The sequence below is a fragment of the Sciurus carolinensis genome, chromosome 5 (assembly GCF_902686445.1).
Source record: "Sciurus carolinensis chromosome 5, mSciCar1.2, whole genome shotgun sequence".
NCBI lineage: Eukaryota > Metazoa > Chordata > Mammalia > Rodentia > Sciuridae > Sciurus > Sciurus carolinensis.
This window is the reverse complement of record NC_062217.1, coordinates 138,237,978-138,243,977: the sequence shown is the minus strand read 5'-3', so window position 1 is coordinate 138,243,977 and position 6,000 is coordinate 138,237,978.

Here is a 6,000-nt window from a genome sequence, read left to right as displayed (position 1 = left end):
AAATTTGGTTCAACATATGCAAATCAACAAATGTAATTCACCACATAAATAGAATTAAGGACAAAAATCATATGATCGTCTCAATAGATGCAGAAAAGACCTTTGATAAAAAATCCAGCACCAATTCACATCAAAAACATTGGAGAAACTAGAAATAGGAGAAATTAGAAATAAAAGGAACTTACCTCAATATTATAAAGGTTATATATGACAAACCCAAAGCCAACATCATACTGAATGGAGAAAAGTTGAAAAAATTTTTTCTAAAATCAGAAACAAGACAAGGATGTCTATTCTCACCACTCCTATTCAATATAGTTCTTGAAACTCTAACCACAGAAATAAGGCAAGAGAAGAAAATTGAAAAGAAACAAATAGGGAAAAAAAGAACTCATATTATCTCTGTTTGCTGATGACATGATCCTATATCTAGAAGACCCTAAAAACTCCACCAGAAGATTCTAAAGCTGACTAATGATTTTAGCAAAGTAGAAGGATATAAGATCAAAAATCCTAAGTCAATAGCTCCCCTATACTCCAACAGTAATTCTGCTGAGAAAGAAATCAGGAAAACTATCCCATTCACAATAATCTTTAAAAAAAAAACATACTTTGGAATTAACCTGACCAAGGAGGTGAAATACTTCTACAATGAAAACTATACAACATTGAAGAAAGAAATTAAAGAAGACCTTAGAAGAAAGACCTCCCCTGTTCTTAGAGGTAGAATTAATATTGTAAAAATGTCCATACTATCAAAAACGTTATACAGATTCAATGCAATTTCCATCAAAATACCAAGACATTCTTCAAACAACTAGAAAAATTATTCCTATAATTCATTTGGAAGAATAAGAGATCCAGAATAGTCAAAGCAATCCTGAGCAAAAAGTGTGACACTGGAGGCATCACAATACCTGATCTCAGATTATACTATAGAGATCTAGTAACAAAAACAGCATGGTATTTGGCATCAAAATAGACATGAAGACCAATAGAATAGTATAGAAGACATGGAAATAAACCCACATACTTAGTCACTTGATGCTTGACAAATGTGCCAAAAATATATGTTGGAGAAATATTGCTTTTTTAACAAACGGTACTGGGAAAACTGGAAATCCGTAAGTAGAAGAAAGAAACTAGATCCTTATCTCTCACTCTGCTTAAAAGTCAAATCAATGTGTATCAAAGACTTAGGAATTAGACCAGAAACTCTTCAACTGCTAGAAGAAAACATAGGGTCAACACTCCAACATAGTGGTGCAGGTACCAATATCCTTAACAAGACTCCAAAAGCTCAAGAAATAAAACCAAAAATCAATAAATGGAATGGCATCCAATTAAAAAATTTCCACATACAAGAGGCTGAAGTCAGAACCTACAGAATGAGAAAATCTTTGCCAACCACTCCTCTGACGAGAGATTACTATTCAGAATTTATAAAGAACTCAAAAAACTTAGCCACCCAAAAAACAAATAATCCAATTAATAAATGGGCCAAACAATTAAACAGATGTTTCTCAAAAGAAGAAATACAAATGCTTAAGAAATATAAAATTCAATATCCCTAACAATCAAGGAAATGCAAATCAAAACTACATTGAGAGTTCATCTCACTCTAGTCAGAATGGCAAGAACACAAACAACAGTAAATGCTGGCAAGGATGTGGGGAGAAATGTACACTCATATATTTTTGGTAGGACTGCAAATTAGAGCAATCACCCTGGAAAGCAGTATAGAGATTCCTCAGAAAAATAGGAATGGAACCACCAGTTATCCCACTCCTTAATATTTATCCAAAAGAACTAAAATCAATGTAGTATAGTGAGCCAGCCACTCCAACGTTTACAGCAGCACAGGTCACAATGGTCAAGTTATGGAACCAGCCCAGGTGCCTGACAACAGATGAATGGATTTTTAAAATGTGATATATATACACAATGGAGTATTATTTAGCCATAAAGGAAAATTAAATTATAGCATTTACTGGCAAATGGATGGAATTGGACAATATCATGCTGAGTAAAATAAGTCAGACTGAGAAAATCAAGGGAAGTTAGAGCAAAGTAAGGGAAAAAGGCAGAGGGTAGGGGTCAGAAAAGGTGAGAAAATGCAGAATGAATTTGACAAAATTATACTATGTGCATGCATACCACACTGAATTCCACCTTTATATATATCTATAAAGCACCAATAATAAATGAATAAATAAAAAACCAATAGAGTAGAGGAAGGAGAATAGGGGGAGGGAGGAGGAAAGGGAAAGGGAGACACTAAAGACTGTAGATGTTCAGAGACGGGTTTGCTGAGGGTGAGGACCGATGATGCCTACCCTTCTTAGCCTTACCCAGCGCGCTTACCCAGGCATCAGAGATCGAGCTCTGAAGGCACTGATCTAATTTTATTTAGGGTTGCACAGGACATATACAGGCACATTATCCAATCAGGTTAACACGCTTGTTAAAGTATAACAGTCAGCCTATAGGTGAACTATAGGTCGAGGGTCCAGGTAGTATAAACAAACCAAGCATGCCTAAGCAATTCTGCCCAGCAACAGGTCTGAGACAAAGGACTGGGGGAATGGCAAGCTCCTGCACACAGCATGAGGCAAGGCAGCACAGGCGAGCTCACATCACAGCCTGCTGGGGTGCATGACAGAAGGAGGCCTCCCCTCAGCTCAAACTCAGCCTCAACAGCTGCAAAGACCTTCATTCCATGGTGATTCTTTACCATTACCTCAGTTTCTCTGTTCAGACTGTTTGGCTTACTTAGACCATGGTGTCAGTGACTGCTAGTCAGATAAGCTTAAAGAATGTTCCCTACAGGAGGCTAAAATGGAGCAAATAAAATTCCATGCATGTATGATTATACCAAAATGAGCCCAACTACTACATATAACTCTAACACACTAATAAAAGCATGTAAAATAAAATCTGGCTAGAATACAGCATGCAATTTGATACAAATATATGAGGAAGGGGGAATCTAGGACCTCAGAGAAGATAACCTTCAGGGATGGAGGGTCATTTTCTGATGAAAGGATGAAGAGAGGACCTTGGAGGCAGGGAACAGAGAGAGCAAAGACACCAGGTTCAGAAACCCCAGGGAGTGTGTGGAAAACAGAGCGTTGGCAGAGGACATGATAAAGACAAAGAAAATGCCTATTCTGGTCTACAATGCAGTGCCTGGGCCACAGCGGGGTGCCCAAGAAATATTCACTGAACGAATGAGTCCAGATTGCCTGAGACCTAAGGGGTTCCAAAGAATAAACGGGAAGTGATAAAGGGGCTTTGCAAATCAAGGCGATAGGTTTGGACATTGTTCTATAAACACCAAAGATTTTCTAACAGAGGTCTTTGTCTTCATTGGTAAAATATAAATGATGCTGTTGATGATTATTTACTTTAAGAAAATTATTAAAAAGAATAATAATAAGCTGTCAACAAAGACATGCTCAGTGCCACTGAAAACTATTTGGAGAGGTTGGATGTCAGATGATTGTGTGATTTATTGAATGGGCTATTATGGTCACCTTTCTGACCTGGGGTCTCTACTCTCCCAGGTTTACAGTGTTGTCCCAGGGTACTAAGCTGGGCTAGCACGTAAACAGAATCCAGATAGACTTTACACAAATGTGCTTTCATTTCCTTCTTGTTCAGAGGAGGACCATGCGACTCCTTTTCAGAAAGGAGTCCTAATAATAATGCCTTCTTTCAGAAACTCCTCAAACAGCATCCCTTGCTTGGAGGAATGACAGGATGACCGAATGAAGCAGCATTCACACACAGGAGAGTGAGCAGTTGCTTAAAATCACCACTGTACTAAATCAGGTTTGTTTTCCCAGATACACAAACTGGCCCACACGTGACTCGGCCAACAACATTCACACAAGCAGATATTCAGTGCAATCGGGACACACACACACACTTGCTGCTTGATTTAAGTTTGGGGCATTTTCACTGCAGTGTTTGAGAAATAAGGCAGGGAAAGATCTCATAATCTTTAACAAATAAAATTCAGCTTTAACAACCTTCATATATGCAATTCCGGCAATGTGCTCAGTTCAGTTCTTTGTGTTATAAAACGGGACATGCTTGTTTACAGGAGCATTCAGTCAGCCACACAGCAAATAAGGGGATTTGGGTTCTATTTCTGACTCAGTCACCCAACTAGTGGCATGACCTTAGCAAGTCCCTGAATTTCTCTGAGCCTGTTTCCAAAGAGAGAATACAGTGAGGCTCCTTTATTGCTCATTCTAAGGTTTGCTGCTTCTGCATTTTGAGCATAACTGGGTAAAGGAGAAAAATGATGTGACTTTTTTTCAGCCTCAGAGCTAGTTATTTTCAACTCTGTATGTTGAAATACAAAAAGCCTTTCTTTAAAAAAAAATGTTCTGAAAACAAAAACAGGGTTAACTGCACTCATGTGTCCTATTGAGGAGACCAGGGGAAACTGTCAATCAGCTCTCACCTAAGAGAGGCAGGAGAGGTAACATAAGTAGCTGTGTTGTCTTCAGGGACATGCTGTTAGCCCCTTTGCCAGGAATAAACACTAGCTGCCTCAACTTCTCTGTTTGCTGGGCAAGAAGTATTGGCACCACCATTCAGCAGATTTTGCAAAAGTGGAGAACCAGAAAATTCTCCCTAAAATCAACACCATCCTGCAACCCAGGAAGGTTCCTTGAAAAGGCTTCTATTTGGGTTGGGTGTGTGTGTGTGTGTGTGTGTGTGTGTGTGTGTACGTGCACACACATGCTGTTTTGACCCTGCTTTGAAGCCTGAGCTTCTTCAGTAGCCAATTATGTCCACACCCCCAACCACATCCCATATAGAAATCTTATTCTCCAAGTCATGATACACCCACCCCAGGGCCAGGTAGCACATTACCAAGGACAGTCCCTATGCCACCAGAGCCTGCTGAAGTCGTTCAAATAGAAAACTCTAAGCCTCTATTCCCTGCCTAACTCATTCTTTCCCACAGAAACCTCAACGAAGGCACTGACCACAATTTCCCTCTTTCTCTGCCTCTGGAACAACATGGTGCTTCCCCATGTGGCCCTGCATAGCATTCTGTTTTCCCCAGGTAGCTGCATGTATAATGCAACTGTATGTATAATAAAACTCTTTCCAGTTTCTCTTTCTGGCTTCACCATACCTCACCATCACCCAAGGTAATATGGTAGAGTCATGTCTGTTTAAACATAGCTGAAACAAGCTTTCTGAAACTTAGTTGTCCAAAGATGAACCCAAAAGGGCATATTTCACCAACTCTTTGCTTCAAGGTGGAATTTAATTCTGTGCCACCATTTGCACTCCAGAAATTTCCTCATGAATTAAACTAAGACTGCAACTAAGGTAATGATCTTGCTAGTTTTCTTCCTCTGCCCCTTCCTTCCTCTCTCACCCTTCTTCTCCTGAGAGCACCCCCTCAATAAATCAAGTGAACAAGAAGTCCTGTCTTGGGCTCTGGTTCTTGGGAATATGACCAGAGAAAGATTTGGGGATGCCTTTCTACATGAGCCATTTTTTTCATGTAATCCCCACCACAGCCCTATGAAATCAGTCTCATATCTTCAACTTCCTGCACAAGAAAACTGAGGATCAGGAAGGCAAGAGATTTACCAAAGTCATGTGAAGAACAGGAATTCACAATGATACATCACATATAATGGAATGTAATTTCTCATTCTTCTGGTCATACATGATGTAGGATACCACCAGTTGTATAGTTATATATGTACATGGGGTAGAAATTATACTCCATTACATATGATTCATCAAAGTGCATTATATTGTCATATATATCTAATTAAAACAAATTTTTTAAATTTTTTAAAAAGAAAATTTGAAATAAAAAAAAGGAACAGGAATTCATGCCAGGTAGGTCCAGAGCCTGTACTCTTAACCCTACACCTCATCTCATTATTTAACTTGAGTTCTAGTAACATGCATATATGCTTCAAATCTTTCTGGGAGTTTGACTTCAGGAATCAGTGG